Source organism: Dipodomys merriami, unplaced genomic scaffold (assembly GCF_024711535.1).
Source record: "Dipodomys merriami isolate MVZ:Mamm:240054 unplaced genomic scaffold, mDipMer1.0.p SCAF_59, whole genome shotgun sequence".
Taxonomy (NCBI): Eukaryota; Metazoa; Chordata; class Mammalia; order Rodentia; family Heteromyidae; genus Dipodomys; species Dipodomys merriami.
The window spans coordinates 5,501,222-5,519,810 of NW_027206168.1; the positions used below are offsets into that span (position 1 = coordinate 5,501,222).

The 18,589-nt window shown below is 39.7% G+C and overlaps 1 protein-coding gene across 1 annotated transcript in view; it reads left to right on the forward strand.

Annotated features, from left to right (window-relative positions):
• The first annotated feature begins 7,491 nt into the window (after positions 1-7,491).
• Wscd1 (WSC domain containing 1) overlaps positions 7,492-18,589 on the forward strand; it is a 149,029-nt gene continuing 137,931 nt past the window's right edge. Inside the window, exon 1 of the mRNA XM_070001717.1 lies at positions 7,492-7,508. The gene's annotated coding sequence lies outside the window, so the exon portion shown is untranslated. The remainder of the gene's footprint in view (positions 7,509-18,589) is intronic.

The window sequence follows — 18,589 nt, forward strand, 5'->3', positions numbered from 1 at the left end:
CCCCCCCTCTGTCTTTCCACCTCCCCTTGGTCTCCTTTCCTCCCCTCTCTGCTTCCTGGCCTCCTTGAAGTGAGCATCTTGGCTCCACACCATGATATTTTGTCCCATGATGCCTCAGAACTGATGGTATCACAAGACTATAAGCTGAAACCTCTGAAGTCAAAATAACTCATTTTGAATTTGATTTTCTCAAGTGTTTTGGCATCATTAGGGAATTGACATTTTTTTGTGCTGGTCCTGGGCCTTGAATCTAGGACCCAGATGCTATCTCATGCCTAACACTCATTTCTTTTTTTATTGTAAAAATGTTGTGCAGAGGGGTTACAGTTACATGAGTAGGATAATGAATACATTTCACAAGCATTGTTACCTCCTCCTTTATTTCTCCCCTACCATCCTCCTTTATTTCCCCCTACCTCCTCCTTTATTTCCCCCCTACCATCACTTGACTCCCTACCTCCCCAACTCCTCCTGCCCCCCCCCACCCTGACATTGTAAAGTTCGTTTTCAATATAGTGTCCTGTACATCTCATCATCACAATGGGTCAGCCTGCATCCTCATTTAAGCGTTCTGCAATATCCCTTCCCCTCCCCAAATTACAATTTTATATATACAAGGTGCAGAACACCAGCATCAAATCCAGTGAAAACAGGGCTTATACCATGGGGGAAGAACATACAATAGAAACAAAAGACTCACATAGTGTATTGTAAGTACATTAAAAACACTAGCAAACAAGGAAAAAAAAACCTCTTATGTCCCTGTCTTGGGGTACATTTTACCTAACATTATCTCATATGGTCATATGTAGTCTTTGACCTACTCTGCTTATCCTAGACATGTACTAGTCACTGCAAACAAGGGAAACCATGGGACCTATGTTTCTTTGGGCCTGGCTTACTTCACTTAATATAATTTTTTCCAAGTCTTTCCATTTCCTAACAAATGGGGCAATGTCATTCTTTCTGATGGAGGCATGGAATTCCATTGTGTGTGTGTGTGTGTGTGTGTGTGTGTACATCTCATCTACTAAAGGGCATCTGGGTTGGTTCCATATCTTAGCTATGGTAAATAATGCTGCAATAAACATGGTTGTGCTGGTAGCGTTAGTGTGACCTTGTTTGCGATCCTTTGGGTAAATGCCCAAAAGTGAGATTGCTGGCTCATAAGAGAGCTCGATGTGGAGTCTTTTGAGGAACCTCCCTACTGCTTTCCAGAGTGGTTTACACTCCCACCAACAATGCAGTTCCCCTTTGGCCACATCTCCTCCAGCATCTGTTGTTATTAGATTTGTTGATTATCGCCATTCTAGCTGGGGTGAGGTGGAATCTCAGTGTTGTCTTGATTTGCTATAGTTGAGCATTTTATGGCTATAGTTGAGCATTTCTTCATGTGTCTGTTGGCCATCCTTCTTTCCTCTTCAGAGAAGTCTCTCTTTAAGTCTTTAGACCACTTATTTATTAGGCAGTTATTTCTTTGAGGATTTGTTGTTGGGGGATATAATTTTTTGAGTTCCAGGTATATTTTAGATATGAGATCCTTGTCCATTGTATGGCTAGTGAAAATCTTCTCCCAGTCCATGGGCTTTCTGTTGATCTCGCTAGCTATGTCCTTTGCCTTGCAGAAGCTCTGCAGTTTCATGCAGTCCCATTTGTCTAACCTTTCCTTGATTTGTTGTGCTTCTGGGTCTCTATTAAGAAAATTTCGGCCTGTGCCAAGAAGCCCTAGAGTTTCTCCTATTCTTTCCTGTAATGTTTTCATGGAGTCTGATTTTATCTCGGGGTCTTTGATCCGTTTGGAGTTGATTCTGGTGCAGGGTGATATATACAGATCTAGTTTTAGTTTTCTACAAGTGTTTAACCAATTTTGCCAGCATCATTTACTGAAAAGGCTGTCTTTCTTCCATTCTATTTCTTTAGATCCCTTGTCAAAGATTAGGGGGCTATAGATCTGCTAACACTCTACTTCTTGAGCCACAGCTCTACTTCAAGATTTTGGGTGGTTAATTGGAGATTGGAGTTTCAAGGACTTTCCTGCCAAGGCTGGTTTTGAAAAATGATCCTTAGATCTCAGCCTTCTTTTTTTGTCAGCCTTCTGAATAGTTAGGACCATGAGCCACATGTGCTTGACTGACTGACATAGTTTTATAAAGAATTTATCTCCAAATGAATCAAAGACCTCGGAGTCAAAGCAGACACTCTGAAAACATTACAGGATGGAATAGGAGAAACCCTAGGTCTCCTTGGCACAGGCCGAAATTTTCTTAATAGAGACCCAGAAGGTACAACAAATCAAAGAAAGGTTGGACAAATGGGATTGCATGAAATTGCAGAGTTTCTGCATGGCAAAGGACATAGTTAGGAAGATCGATAGAAAGCCCACGGATTGGGAGAAGATCTTCACTAGCCATACAACAGACAAGGGTCTCATATCTAAAATATACCTGGAACTCAAAATATTAAATCCCACAACAAAAAATCTTCAAAGAAATAACTGCCCAACAAATAAGTGGGATAAAGACTTAAAGAGAAACTTCTCTGAAGAGGACAAAAGGATGGTCAACAGACATGAAGAAATGCTCAACCTCCCTAGCCATAAAAGAAATGCAAATCAAAACAACATTGAGATACCACCTCACCCCAGTTAGAATGGCTATAGTCAAGAACTCTAATAACAACAGATGTTGAGGGGATGTGGACGAAGGGGACCTTACTGCATTGGTGGTGGGAATGTAAACTTGTTCAACTACTTTGGAAAGCAGTATGGAAATTCCTTAAAAGACTCCACATAGAACTCCCCTATCACCCAGCAATCCCACTTTTGGGCATTTACCCAAATGATCACAAACAACACCATACTAAAGCTACTAGCACAACTATGTTTATTGCAGCATTATTTACCATAGGTAAGATATGGAACCAACCCAGATGTGGTATATATACACACTGGAATTCTATGTCATCATCAGAAAGAATGACATTGCCCCATCTGTTAGGAAATGGAAAGACCTGGAAAAAATTATATTAAGTGAAGTAAGCCGGGTCCAAGAAACATAGGTCCCATGGTTTCCCTTATTTGCAATAACTAGTATATGTCTGAGTCAAGCAGAAAAGTTCAGATAAGTTGATGTAAGGGGAATGAACCTCAAGGTAAGTTTTTTTTCTTTCATGCAATTGTTTCTAACATATTTATAAGATGATTTCTATGTTGCTTTGTATGTCCCTCCCCCATGGTATAACCCCTGCTTTCACTGTATTTGATGTTGGTATAATTTGTGGAGGGGAAGGGCAAAAACAAATCATTTAACTAGGGATACAGGTGGACCCATTGCAACAATGAGATGTACAAATCGTTATGTTGAAAACCAACTTTACAACTCTGGTGGGGGGGGAGGATCGAGTGGGGGGAGTAGGAGGGAGGATGGGAAGGGATGGGAAGGGGAAACAAAGAGGAGGCAACAATGCTTGATAAGAAATGTACTCGTTATCTTTCCCATGTAATAGTAACTCCTCTGTACGGTATTCTCACAATAAAATAAATAAATAAATAAATAAGATCACAAAAGAAGGATTTATCTGATTAAATCATATCCATCCTAATAATATCCCTTTCAATTAACTCAAAATGATCTGATACAGGTTTGTAATTACATTTTTTAAATCCTTTTACCTCTGCCATATAATTTAACCTGCTCATGGGAGGGTTGTCTGTCACAGTCATAGACTTCCTTCCCTCCTGTGATAAGAACTATTTTACATATGTATATCAGGGTCTGGAATCTGGTGACTGTACTAGAATTCGGTCTGCACATCAGGCAAAAGGATGGTTTGAATTGAGAGTGTGGGCATAGCCCTATGGAAGTGGATGGATTTGGGGTATAATTTTATAAAGTCCTGGATCAGAGGACTGGTTAAGAGAAGGAGGAGACTCCAAATCTCAGAGTGTGTGTAAGGTCAGTAGGCTTTCCATGGAGAAGCCCACTCCCAGCAGAAGATCAACCTGCCCAAGACATGCTGTATTGCACAGGGCATGAGATCTACATTTGGAAGGACAGGTGAGGATGACTCTTGTGAAGAACACTATCCAAGTTTGTGATTTTTAAGATCAAGTGCATTTTGATCACATGGTACACAGTGTGCTCAAAGCACTGGGATCTGGGTAAAGTCTTGGAAGAGGGATCAGCAAGTGTGAAGGCACTGTGGTCAGAGGAGTTGATGTCTCTGTAGAGAGTAGTGTGAGGAAGGGGAAGGTGGACAAGGGGCGAGTGTGAAGAGAGAAGCAGGAATCAAATCACCCAGAGGTTTTTAGATCTTGAGGAAAGGTGCAGATTTTCTTCTAATATTAATGTGCTACTGGAGGGTCTTAAGTAGGGGAGTGATATAACCTAATTTACTACTTTGCATTCTGGTTACATCTCAAGTCTACCCACGAGAGGTCTTTCCCAGCTTTATGAATATACATTTACCCATCAGATTTGTTCATGAATTCTTGCAATGCCCTATGAAAAATGACCCCAGCTCCATCCCTCTGCACAAACCTCTTCTAGTTACCCAGCTCGAGAATATGCCAATGAATGAGAGCAGCCTGAGTTCCCCAATGCGCTGTCCATCAGAATAGATGTGTACGCTGGAGGCAGCTGGACGGGAGCAGACAGAAGGATGTGGGTCTCCCAGAGGTGATGTGAGGTGATATGACACCTATCTTGTTGCACATAGAGTGATGGCTAGCAGATCAAATCATCCACTTCGGGAGGCTCAACAAGCAGGGCTGCAGTCCTGAGAAAACGCCTGGGCCCACCAAGAGCCCACTCGTAGGCTGCTTTCCTTGAACATGAATACTCCAAAAAAAAAACCAGTCAAGGTATGTATGTGGAAATGAAGCCAGGCAACTTGAGGGGGTGGATGAGGTTGGAAGACAGGGGAGAGAATGAAGGAAGGGGTGATAATGGTCAAGATACATTGTGCTTATAAATGGACATGCTTAATTGAAACTCTTTTGTACAACTACTGAAAGACAGTAAAAAAGAAAGAAAGAAAAAGTCACAATAAAGCAATCTGTGAATTTAAGAAATGAAGCAATGCTGAGTGACTTGTGTTCTCCCGGGAGCTGGGTGGTAGCGGAAAGAGCAGGAGGAATTCCTCAGTCGTGAATTGTTCTGCACAAGCACGGGACAACCTTCTACCTCTCCTTGATGACTTGCACAACCAAATCCCTTTTCCTAGTGAGTTCATCCTTCCCTAGATCAGATGTCCTCTCCTTTCTGCTCAACAATCATGCAAACACAAATAACTCCAGTGCCCTTCAGGAACTCCCCTGTCTCTCACACATGCAGGGTCTGGGTGCTACACCATTCTGCCAAGAGCTTGGAATTGGCAGAGGAAGCCAATAGTAGCATGTCCTTTGGCTCCACACCTATCCTGATTTCTCCACTTCCCAAGTTCCTTTTCCTAGAGACTCACCCCTCCCCAAACCCAATTCACCTCGCCTTATATGACCACAATGTAACTGTATCTGCTGCTCTGCTTCTCCTTATTATCTAAGGTCCTCAGAGGCTCTACCATGACAAGGACTCTAATAGAAGGGAACAGCACAAAATGGTACTGCCACTACCTTCCAGAAGTCAGACATGGCTGAATTTAGTTCATTTTAAAATAAACTACCTTCTTCATGGCAATAAATTCCTGTTTCTAAAACTAATATCTCTTCCTGGCAAACTTGATTAATTCAAAATCTGAAGGTAGTAAAGGTCAGATGAGATAGCAGAAATGGAAGAAAATACAATTTCTCTGTTTCACAAGTTCTTCTAGACCCCCACCATTTCCTCAGCCAGAGGCTGGTGGGTCTGCCTCCTCCCTGTGAAATAGAGTTGATTTTGAGGCTGCTTCAGCCATGAGAGCGTGGCAAAAGTGATGCTCTGTGGTTTTCAGTAGAGAAATGGTAAATATGCATGCCATCCTTCTGCATTTCCTTGAGATGAACTTACTCATAACATCATCAGGGAACTCAGGCACATCATAAAAAGGTCCACAGGAAAAGCAACAGGGGCCCTGGGCCTTGGTCCAGCTGGACTCCCAGTCACCAGTGAGTAACTACTTGCCAGCTGTATGAATATATCCATCAATTCTTCGTCCATGTGGAACTGAGTTGCACCCTGCCCTAATTGTAGACTCATGAGGTAACTGCTATTGATTGCTATAGACTAGGTCTCCAATCATCCCTAAAGGCCAGTATGCTCCAGGCTTGGTCCTCGGTGTGATACTATTGGGAGGAGGTGGATATTTAAGAAGTCCTCCCTAGTGGGGGTTTTCTGGTCATTGGGGCAGGACATACTGTGGAAGGAATCCCAGTGTCTTCATCTTCCAAATTTCTTTTGCTTCTCAGCCATGAGGTGAGAGGCTTTGTCACTATGCTCTTCCCACCATGATGGTCTGTCTTGTTATGGGCTCAATGCATGGTTATCTCCAATCCTAACCTGGAACTTCCAAATGTGTGACCCCAAAGAAACCTTATATTAGGCCTGGTAGCTCACACCTGCAATCTCAGCTACTCAGGAGGCTGAGATTTGAGAACTGTAGTTCAAAGTCACCCCAGGCAGGAAAGTTTGAGACTTTTATATCTAATCAACCACTAATAAAAGCCAGAAATGAAGTTGTGGGCTAAGTGGTAGAGCATCAGCCTTGAGCAAAAATGTTAAGGAACAGTTTTCAGATCCCAAGTTCAAGTCCCAGTACTGGCACAAAAATAAATAAGTAAACCTTTACCATTGTGAAGTTGATTGACCTCAAGTATTATAATTCATCTCAAGTATTACAATAATGGAAAGCTGATGAACTCATTGAAGACTTTACATTTTGGAGTTTAAGAACCAGCAACAGATAATGAATAGAATAAGAAACCTGCCTGACATCACAAAACATACTAACTAGAGCTGGATTCAGAACAGTGTCTCTCTGGTCTCAAATCTGACCTCTACTGCTGCTCTGTCTGATTGTAAGATGTTCACCCAATGTCTGGAACATAGTGCTTCATCGGTGAAATATTTCTTCCTCTCTCTTTTCATGCTTGAGATCCATAGGAGAACACACTCCTAGGATCTGACATGTAGCCAAGAACCACCATATCCTAGCCCAGAAACTTCCTAGTTTTAAGCAGGGTTGCATCTTCTTGGTTGTGGACAGCAGATACACCCAGGACTGCTTTTTTTAAAATCCCAACATTAATGAACCAGCTTTTATAATCCTTCCCTTGGAGTCTGGCTGCCCTTGAGGCTCAGGAAGGAAGTCCCACCTTCTGAAGGGACAGCCAGGCATTCCCATTTGTGGTTTGAGTGCTTCCTGCTTCCTGATTGCTGCCTTTGGGTACAGAGAGTTTCCTAAGGCACCTTTGGTCTACATAGGAATTTCAGTGAAAGTTTTACCTTCTCCTTTTCCTATGGAGAGCACTGAGTCAGCCTGACACTCATTTGCAGCAGAAAAGACCTGATGGGACTGGAGCTGAGCTGGGGATGGTGAGTGCTTGTGACCCATTGGAACTGATCAGAGTATTCTGGTGCCTTGACTTAAAAAAACATATTGACATCATCTTATCTGGTCATATGTACATAGCTTTTGAGCTTTCCTGTTTATCTAATAAAAATTATCCTAGATGTATACTAATTAGTGCAAATGAGGGAAACTATGGGACCTATATTTCTTTGGGTCTGGCTTACTTCACTTAAGACAGGGACACAAGTCATTCTTTGTTGTTGTTTTTGTTATACTATGTGATTTTGTTGTTTCCTTTGTATGTTCTTCCCCCTATGGCATGTCTCCTGTTGTACTTGATTTTGATACCCTGCATCTTGTACATACATTTATCTAATTTGGGGAGGGAAAGGGAATAACAAAATGCTGAAACAAGGACACAGGATGCAATGATACCACAAGACACTATATTGGAAATGAACTGTACAACTTCAGGGGGATGAGGAGGACTGAGGGATGTGGGGGAGGGAAGGGATAGTGGGAGAACAAAGAGGGGGGTAACAATGCTTGACAAGAAATGTACTCATTACCTCACTCATATAACTGCAACCCCTCTGTATAGCAACTTTACAATAAAATAAAAATTTTTTAAATTATTGGCTTATATTATGGGGATATCATTGTTATATCTCTATACATTGATATTGTAATCCAATCAATTTCACCCTCTATTATATACTCTGCCCTCTCCCCCTAAAATAATAGCATCCCTAACAGATTTTTTTATTTTTGTAGTTGCAAATAATCTATTTTGACAGCATTGAATCTCTTTTATACTTCTTGTCAAGGCCACTTGGCTTTTGCTTTAGTCATCCTACTCCTATATATCAGGTAAATTCACTGGATGGACACAGGAAATAGATGCTCCCCCACGCTGCACATCCCTTCATCTCTAATGCTACACACTAGCTCTTCACACCTTGCTTTCTTGATCATCTACATATTTCATTAGTCTGGATAACTTGGATATAGACACTGATTAATGCACTAATTCAATTTATTATCATTCCATACCCCATATAGCACAGATTATAGGTGCCATATCCATTTTGGAGTTCCATCCCTGCCTTTACCACTAATTAGCTAGTAATCTTCATTGCATAAGCATTAGGCCATCCACTGTGAAATGGGCTAATACAATGTGAATGTGTCTCCCACTTGGTTGTTCTGAGAACTGAATAGATTTGCATGCCAGGCCCTTGCCCTGGCACCTGGTCAAGATTCCATACATATCCATGGCAGTTGTGTTGTGGTGATTGCCTTTAGGATATGTTGGCATCTGTGATGGGGTTGGAGAAAGCACAGCAGATGGTCTTCAGGCATTTTCAACAAAAGACCCAAGAAGACATGAAGTTTACTTTTTCCATTTCCACGGGGCTCAAGCTCCCAAGAAGCTAGGTTCCTTTGCTGCTGTTTGAATATTACTTCACGAGTTCCAGCCACCCTTCTTCAACTTACAAGGGAGCACATAGCCAGTCACCTGTTGTTAATAGAAAATATTGTCATCAGTTGGTGATTCATTCAACACACTGGACATATAGCACAATGTGGCTCAGACACAGCACCTGGAAGCATGTCCACTGTTTGCCCTCCAGGTCACGTAGCTGAGTGGGAACTGTGTCTTCCTGCTGCAGTCCACCTTGCCCTGAGGATCCGATCTCATGCTGCTAGCCTGGGAAAAGGTCCAAATTTAAAATTAAAAGCACACTTTCTACTGAATGCATAAGGCTCTCACACCATCACAGAGTAAAAATAAAAATCATCATTAGTAGAACTGTCACAAGGAAGTCAGGACTGTCTGCGCTATGTGCCAAATCGTGTGTGCATAAACATTTTTCATTTATACGAAACACTGCATCATTTATTTAGGAGAACCTCTGGCTGAAAGAGGGAAGTTACTTTTCCAAGCTAAGAGTACATGTGGCACAGGAGGATAACAGCCTGGCTCCTCTCTCAGAAGTTGCCAGAAGTCTGCTCAGAGACAGCACAGTGCATGTCTGAGGACCCCTCACCAGGCCCCAGCAGGACTCTATCTGCTTTGAAAGCTGTTTCAAAGCCAGAGCTAGGTTACCTGCTCTCCAGAAGGCCTTTCAAACCAGGGCCTTCTTCACCTGAGTCCAAATGGCAGGGGTGAAGAAAGTGGCAGGTTTGACTGGCTTCTAACAACACAATGTATGCCATTTGTCCTGTTCATTTATTTGAACTTTCTAGCTTGAATAATAACTGCATCCTCCTCCTGACTAGGAGTGGCCATGATTTCATCAGTGTTTTCACTTTCATAGGTGGGTAGTTTCCTTGGATGATCTGAGTATAGTGGATGTCCCAGAGCTGCAAGACTTGGATAAGGCTGGCTAATATAGGACAAATATTTGTTTCTGAAGCCCAGTGGCAGTTTCTGCTTCTTGAAATGGGCGATGGGTTGTTAGCCCTGACCAGGATGGTCAGGGCCTCTGGGCATAGGCTCCAGTTTCCACATCCTTTCCCTCCATAAGCAGGAAGCATGGCAAGCTGAGAATCTCCTAACCTGGCACTAGATTGGCAGAAACTCCCTATCAGTGGTAAATTGGGGGAATGGAGTATCAGAATTCGTTTAAAAAAAAAAAAAAGCCTTTTCTTTGCTTCTGCCACTGTGAAGTTGTTCCCGGGGAGGTTACAGAGAGAGGAAGGTCACTGAGATAGTTAGCTTTCTCAGAACAAAACTACACTTAAAGATAATTGGTATGTTGAATGGAACCTCCTCCCCCACTTTTTTTACAACTACATGGAGATCATAGAGAACTAAAATAGAAGAAAAAACAAGATTGAATGCACAGGCCAGTACAGCTCTGTGACAGGTGAGCAGGTAAATGCTTTCGGTTCTATGGGTCATACCACATCTGTTAAAACTACTCAGCAGTGCTGTTGTGAATGAATGCAACTGCAGATAGTCTGCAAAGCAGATGGTCTGTATGGATTCCTTATAGATGATGGAGAGTAAATTTTGTTTAATTTTCCTATGTCCTAAGTCACCATTCAACTTTAGTCTCCACCACCACCATTTCACAATGAAAGGACAATCTTCATGCATGGCCTGGTTGATTTGTAGGTGGTAGCTTGCTGATTCCTGATCTAAACGCCAGAATAGCTACTGCTACCCTAGGCTGGTAAGTGGTGATGCAGAGTCAGCAGAGCACATTCACAGGCTGGAGGGATTGAAAGCTGGCTCAGGGGCTCCAGGAAGCCACCTTTCCTAGGCTTCCTGTGACCCATAGCAGAGCATGGAGATTGTGGAATGGGGAAGAAAAATTCTTAGTACATGAACTACAGGAAATGGAAACAAGAGGTTGTATCTTTGTTGTTTATGTTTCCTTTTTGTCTTGCTTATCTGTCTTTGGGAGAATAAGGGGGCACAGAAAAGGAGTAACAAAGGGTGTACAAATGCAGCAGTGCTATGCACTAGATGCTATGTTGAAAATGAACTGTACAACACTGAGGAAAAAACTGGGAGACAGTGAGGGAAAGGATGACATTGTCCCAAAAGAAATGTACTTATTACCCAGCTTGTGTAACTGTAACTCCTCTTATATCACCTTTATAAGAACAATAAACAAACAAAACAAAAGTACCAGCCAAAATATCTCCTTAATACCTTTTTTTTTTTTGAAAACCAGTGGTAACCCGATTGTTAGGTGTTTAAATCAGACACTCATCCTGTACAATCCCTTAAGATATGAGGAATCTGTTGGTCTGGACTCCTGTAGTATTTAGTACAAACCCAAGTGCCACTGTATATCCCCAGTATTCTCAATAAAGTTCCCTGTATTCTAATTGCTTTTGTTCCTTGTCAGTTCTGGAGCTTGAAGTCAGGGCCTGGGTGCTATCCCTGAGCTCTTTTGCTCAGGGACTTTGAGTCACAGCTCCACTTTGGTTTTCTGGTAATGGGCAATGGGAGTCTCACAGACTTTTTTGCATGGACTGGCTTTGAGTGGTGATCCTCAGATCTCAACCTTTTAAGTAGCTACAATTACAGGTGTGAGCCTCTGGTGCTGGAGTTCCTAATTGCTTTTGATTTACTGTTTGTTGCCTTCCTCGGCCTCCTTCCCAAGATTTCCTACATAGATCAAGCATTTATCCCACATTACTACAGAATCCTGTTCACCAGATAGAGCCTGATGTGGTAAGATTTGTGGAAAATTGGGTTTAAATATCCATTGTCCATCAGGGTTTCCCACATCATCCTTCCTTACCCAAATCTCCATTCCCTGAAATAATGGTGCTCAACAGGGTGACAGTGAGATGCAAGATGTCAAAGTGAGCATTTTACAAGAGGAGGGGACCGGGATGAGGGGGGAGAGCAAGGAAGGATTCCCAGAGTGGGGTATGCAAGAGGGATGCTGACATGTGGGGAGGAAGGAAGAGGAATGGCATCCAGGCACAGGGGAAAACTTGGGAAAGGCTTAGAAGAATCTGAAGGGGAATTCAACCCTTATGAGTCAATTTTCACTAGGTTGTTTAGTAAATTAATCTTTAATCCTCCCTCACCAATAAAAGAGAACTAATTAGCTCTCTAGTCTTTGTTTCCTTGTGCCCTTCAAGTTTCTCTGTCTCTGTCTCTGTCTCTTTCTCCCTCTTTCTTCAGTCTAAACATGGACTTTGTCTCTTTGCTTTTTTTGGTCAAGGCTAGTGCTCTACCACTTGAGCCACAGCTCTATTTCCAGGTTGCTTTTGCTGATTAATTAGAAATTAAAGTCTGTTGGGCTTCTCTGCTCAGATTGGCTTCAAACTGAGATCCTCAGGTCTCTGCCTCCAGAGTCAGTAAGATTACAGGTGTGGGTCACTAGCACCCAGATGATGTTTTCTTGATGTGCCAGCAACAATGGCATAAAAATAGTTTATTGAAATATTGAATTTAAATATTAAAATAGTTCATTTAACTAGATTTGCAAATGAATGAATGGTCAGCATTTTAGGAAGTACTAGACTAAAACATGGACAAAGAGCTTTAGAAATACTTTCTAACATTTGTGATGACCTATCTAGCATTCATTTTCATCTCTGTAGTCTGGGATCAGAGTGGTTTATGGGAAGCTAACCTCACGGCCAGCTGCTCAAGGCAGAAGTGACATTGTGGCTCACAGTAGTAGAACACTAAACTTGAGCAAAAGGGCTTAGGGGCAGCACTCAGGCCCCAAGTTTAAGCACTATGACTGACAAAATACAAAAACAAAAACAAAAACCAGGACATATGTCCAGTCTGGGATGGAAACTTGTGAAGACCAGGTTTGAGAACTCAGCTAATGGTGCCTAGATAAATTACAACAGTCACAAGCTGCACCCATTAAAATACATTTAGTGTATTGGCATAAAAAGAGCGATTAGTAGTGCAGAAGAGTCAGAGCATGTAGAAGGTTGTGTGTCTGCTGTGTTGAGATTCAGAATATCTCCAGCCAACAGCAGCTGTAGAGTTGATTGTTATTTTTATTATTATTCTTTACTGTTAAGTAGTTGTACAAAGGGGTTAAAATTTCAGAAGTCATGTTTGAGTAGAATGCTTCTTGATCATCATCACCCTTTCCTTTGTTTTCCCAACAGCGGAGCTTTTATTGGAATTTGAACTTACAGTCAAAAACACACACTCTTCCTGCTGAGCTATACCAGGTAAAGATGACAGAAAATAGGTGGGACCAGCTTCCTATCTCAGCCTGTTTCATGAGGGACATGGAGTTCAAAAGACTAGCCCTTCAACAGTATGAGAAAGGCAACAGTTCTGTTTCTTCTGATTCTAGCAGTGGGATGTGGGCATTGAGAACATTTTAAACCAAGTTGGAAAGCATAAAGAAGAGTAGCAAACACCTAAATTCCTCAATCCAGGTATTCTTTCATTCTTTATATATTTCAATCATTGCAGATATATCATTTTATTTCAAAGCCAGTTTTGCCTCAACAGTAATATCTTGGCCATCATTTACAGAGACACAACCACTTTTATTTCGTTGAAGCTTGAAGTGATTTGTGAGGTTTTTTTTTTCTTTGAAAACATTTAGATTTGGAGAAACATTGAGCCATAAGCAGAAAGATTTTCTTGTGATCTCTATCTCTACATATGCATAGTGCCTGTTCAAACTGTTGGCACTCTCATCAGAGAGGCATATTGGCTACCAATTAATCAATTTGCATTGCAACATCAGTATCTACAGAATCTAGTTTACACTAGGGTTCATTCTTGGTGTGTATGTTTTATTAGCAAGTTCTCAATGACCTATGTTGCTGTTATTGTTATAGTAACACATGTGTGTCTCCCCCGACCTTCCAAAATTGCTCATCTTTTTATGATCTCCTTAGTCTGGCCTTTTCCAGAGGGCCAGAACATTGGAATTAGACAGTAGGTAGCCTTTTGCAAACTTGTTTGTTTTACATTTAAGTTGCCTCCATTTTTACCTTGATGGTACATTCCTTCTCTGTCTGTCTGTCTGTCTGTCTGTCTGTCTCTTTTACTCTCTCCCACTGAGAGAGAATGTAATCACAGTTTTCTTTTCCATTGCTCTATTGAAATTCATCTTGGTTGCTTCTAAGTATTAGCAATTAGGAACAAAGCTGTTATAAACACTCATGATTGCATGAAGACTCTGTACTATGTTCCATTGTTTAAAACTATCTTCCAAAGCAGTCATGTTATTTGTTTTCTTGCCAACAGCAAAGGAGAGTTCCTGAGGCTTCCTGTTCTCCATCATTTGGACTTGTTCGTGTTCTAGGCACTGACCATCCTAACAGTGGTGTACAGTGTCTCAATTGTAATCTTCATTTTCCTGATGACGTGTTTCATTGTTTCATGTTTGTATAGATTTTCAATAACTTTTGCTGAACTTAGCTTCTCAGGAGGATGAGATCTGAAGTTTGAAGCCAGCCCAGGCAAGAAAATCCATAAAACTTTTATCTCCAATTAACAGCAAAAAGCTGGAAGTAGAGGTGTGGTTCAAGTGGTAAAATTCAAGCCTTATATGAAAAAAGCTAATGGACAGTGCCCACTCCCTGAGTTCAACTCCCAGTACTGGCACAAAAAAATTAGCATATATAAATTGTAAAAAAACAATGGTCTTCATCATTGTATTTTCACAAAAGTATATAAGCCACCTGACTATCCTCTCTGGTGACGTATCAGATAAGGACTTCACTCAATTTTTAATTGAATTATTCTCCTGCAGTTGAGTTTAAAAGTTCTTGTCTTTAAGTCTTTAGCTCACTTATTTATCAGATAGTTGTTTCTTTGAGGATTTGTTGTTGGGGGATTTAATTTTTTGGGTTCCAAGTATATTTTAGATATGATACCCTTGTCTGTTGTATGGCTAGTGAAGATCTTCTCTCAATCTGTGGACTTTCTATTGATCTTGCTAGCTATGTCCTTTGCCATGCAGAAGCTCTGCAATTTCATGCAATCCCATTTGTCCAACCTTTCTTTGATTTGTTGTGTTTCTGGGTCTCTATTCAGAAAATTTCAGCCTGTGCCAAGGAGACCTAGGGTTTCTCCTATTCCTGCCTGTAATGTTTTCAGAGAGTCTGCTTTGACTTTGAGGTCTTTTATCCATTTGGAGTTGATTCTGGTGCAGGATGATATATAAGAATCTAGCATTAGTTTTCTACAAGTGTTTAACCAATTTTGCCAGCATCATTTACTGAAGAGGCTGACTTTCTTCCATTCTATTTTTTTAGTTCCTTTATCAAAGATTAAGTGGCTATAGGTCTATGGGTTCATTTCTGGGACTACAGTTCTATTCCATTGGTCCTGACGTCTTTTCTTGTGCCAGTACCAAGCTGTTTTTATTACTATGGCTTTGTAGTAGAGTTTGAAATTTGGTATTGATATTCCTCCAGCACTGTTCTTTCTGTTAAGGATCATTTTTGCTATTCAAGGTCTTTTATTGTTCCATATGAATTTTTGGATTTTTTCTTCTATTTCTATGAAGAATGATGTTGGAATCTTGATAGATATTACCAATAGACACATGAAGAAATGCTCAACTCCTCTTAGTCATAAAAGAAATGCAAATCAAAACAACATTGAGATTCCACCTCACCCCTTTAGAATGGCTATAATCAAGAACTCTAATAACAACAGATGCTGGAGAGGATGTGGCCAAAAGGGAACCCTACTGCATTGTTGGTGGAAGTGTAAACTGTTTCAACCACTTTGGAAAGCAGTATGGAGGTTCCTCAGAAGACTCCACATAGAACTCCCTTATGACCCAGCAATCCCACTTTTGGGCATTTACCCAAATGATCACAAACATGGCCGTACTAAGGCTACCAGCACAACTATGTTTATCACAGCATTATTTATCACAGCTAAAATATGGAACCAACCCAGATGCCTCTCAGTAGATGAATGGATCATGAAAATGTGATATACATATATATATATATATATATATATATATATATATATATATATATATATATGAATTCTATGCCTCCATTAGAAAGAATGACATCGCCCCATTTGTTAGAAAATGGAAAAACTTGGAAAAAATTATATTAAGTGAAGTAAGCCAGGCCCAAATAAACATAGGTCTCCTGGTTTCCCTTATTTGCAATAATGAGTACATGTATAGGACAAGCAGAAAAGGCCAAAAGCTATGTACATATGATCATATAAGATGATGTTAAGCAAAATGAACCCCAAGGTAGAGCACAAATAGCTTTTTTCTTTCTTGCTATTTTTTCTAATGTATTTATAATGTACCATGTGATTTTTGTGTTGCTTTGTATGTTCCTCCCCCACAGTATAACCCCTATTATCACTGTAGTTGATGTTGGTGCATCTTTTATGTACACTTCTCTAATTTGGGGAGGGGAAGGGAAAAACATAATGCATAAATAAGGATACATGTTGACCCATTGCAACAATGAGATATACAAAACACTATGTTGAAAATGAACTTTACAACTTTGCGGGGGACGGGGGGAGAATAGTTGTGTAGGTGGGAGGGAAGGGATGGTGGGGGGAAAACAAAGGAGGAAGCAACAATGCTCAATAGGAAATGTAATCATTACCTTGTTCATGTAACTTTAACCCCACTGTACAGGATTTTTACAGTTAAAAAAATACAAAAAAGTTCTTATCACATTTTATCATTACCAGATACGTTCTTTGCAAATATTCTCTCCCAATTTATGGCTTCTTTTCTTCTCTTCATGCTTTATCCAGAGCAGAAATTTTAACTTTTAATGGAGTCCAACCTACCAATTCTTTCTTTTGTTCCTTTGATAAATCTAAAGATTTCCTTACCAAACCTAAATCTTAGAAAAGATTTATTTTTAGTTTCTAAGATTTTTTTGTTTAGTTTGGTCCTTTACGCTTATGTCTATGTCCATTTTGAAACAATATTTTAGGAAAATGTAAGTTATGTGTCCAAATTCATATTTTTTTCTTTTTGTAAGTTTTGTGTTGCTTTTTCTACCTGTCAGAGTTAATTTTGCTGTAGTTATATGGATTTATTTTTGAGTCCACTGTCCTTTTCTATTGATCTATGTACTAATCCTAGCTACTCAGGAAGCTGAGATCTGAGGATCATGGTTCAAAGCCAGCCTGGGCAGAAAAGTCAGTGAGACTCTTACTCCAATTAATCACAGAAAAAGCTGGAAATGATGCTGTGGCTCAAGTGGTAGAATGCTATCCTTGTGAAAAAAGGGGCCCAGGGACAGTGCCCAAGACCAAAGTTGAATCCCTAGGTCTGGAAAAAAAAAGAAAAAATGGTTTGTTGATATTAACAATTTGCTATGGTTTTGACTGGGATTAAAGTGAATCTGCACATTATGTTGAAATGAACTGACATCACACAATATATTGAGTCTTCCTGTTCATGAACATGGGATAGTTCTCCAATTAAATATTTTTTAATTTCTTTCCTTAGAATTTTCTAATTTTCCTCTTATAAATCTTGCACATAATTTATGTTTATATTTAAGTGTTTTACTTTTGAGGGCTTTATGTTTTTCTAGGTTCTAGTTGTTAATTGCTTTAGTACATAAGAAATAAAAGTGGTTGACTTTTGTGTATTAACCTTATATCCTGTAACCTTACTATTATTGCTATTGAATCTATTAAATTCTAGGAGGTTTTGCTCCTGCAGAAATGATTTTATCATCTACAACCAAAGACAGTTTATGTCATATATATATATATACATATATATATATATGTCTGTATATATATTGTGTTTCCTACATCAGTTATGACATATTTGAAACCCATACTGAAATGGAACAAACAGAACTTGTTGATTTTTTTTCTGGTATTAGTGGGAAATCTTTAGAGATTTTCAGCAGTAAGTATGACATTACTTAATTTTTCAGATATTCTTTATCAAGTTAAGGGAGCATCTCATCATTCCTAATTTACTGTGGGTGTTGTGTTTTGTCAGATGCATTTTATTCATCTATTGATGTGATCGTGGGCTTTTTCTTCTTTAGCCCACTGATGTTATGGTTACAGTCATTGATTTGTAATGTTGAAACAACCCTGATTGCTGGGATAAATCCTACTTGTAATTACTTCTTATACGTTGCTCGATTGAATTTGTTAGTAATTTGATGATGATTTTTGCATTTAGACTTGCAAGAGATTAGTTTCTTCTTGTAATGTCAGTCTGGTTTATTTATGAGGACAATATTGGTTTCAGAATGAATTCAGAAATATCACTTCTGTTTCTTCTGAACAAGGTCATAGAAAAACCTGGTATCATTTCTTCTTTAAATAGTTTGTGAACTTCATTGGGAAATAAATTTGAATCTGATGCTTTATTTTTTGGAAGATTGTTAATTAATGACTCCATTCTTATAATAAGTATAAGCCCATTAAACCATTTTCTTTCTATATAATCTTTGGCAGATTATGTATTTCAAGAAATTATTCCATATCATTGAGTTTGTAGACATGATGTCACTTTTCATAACCTTTTATTATCTGTTTAGTGATGTCATGAGATATGTAGTGTTCTTTTCATTTGTGATATATATATATATATATATATATATATATATATATATATATATATATATATACACACATATATGTTATACGCACATATTA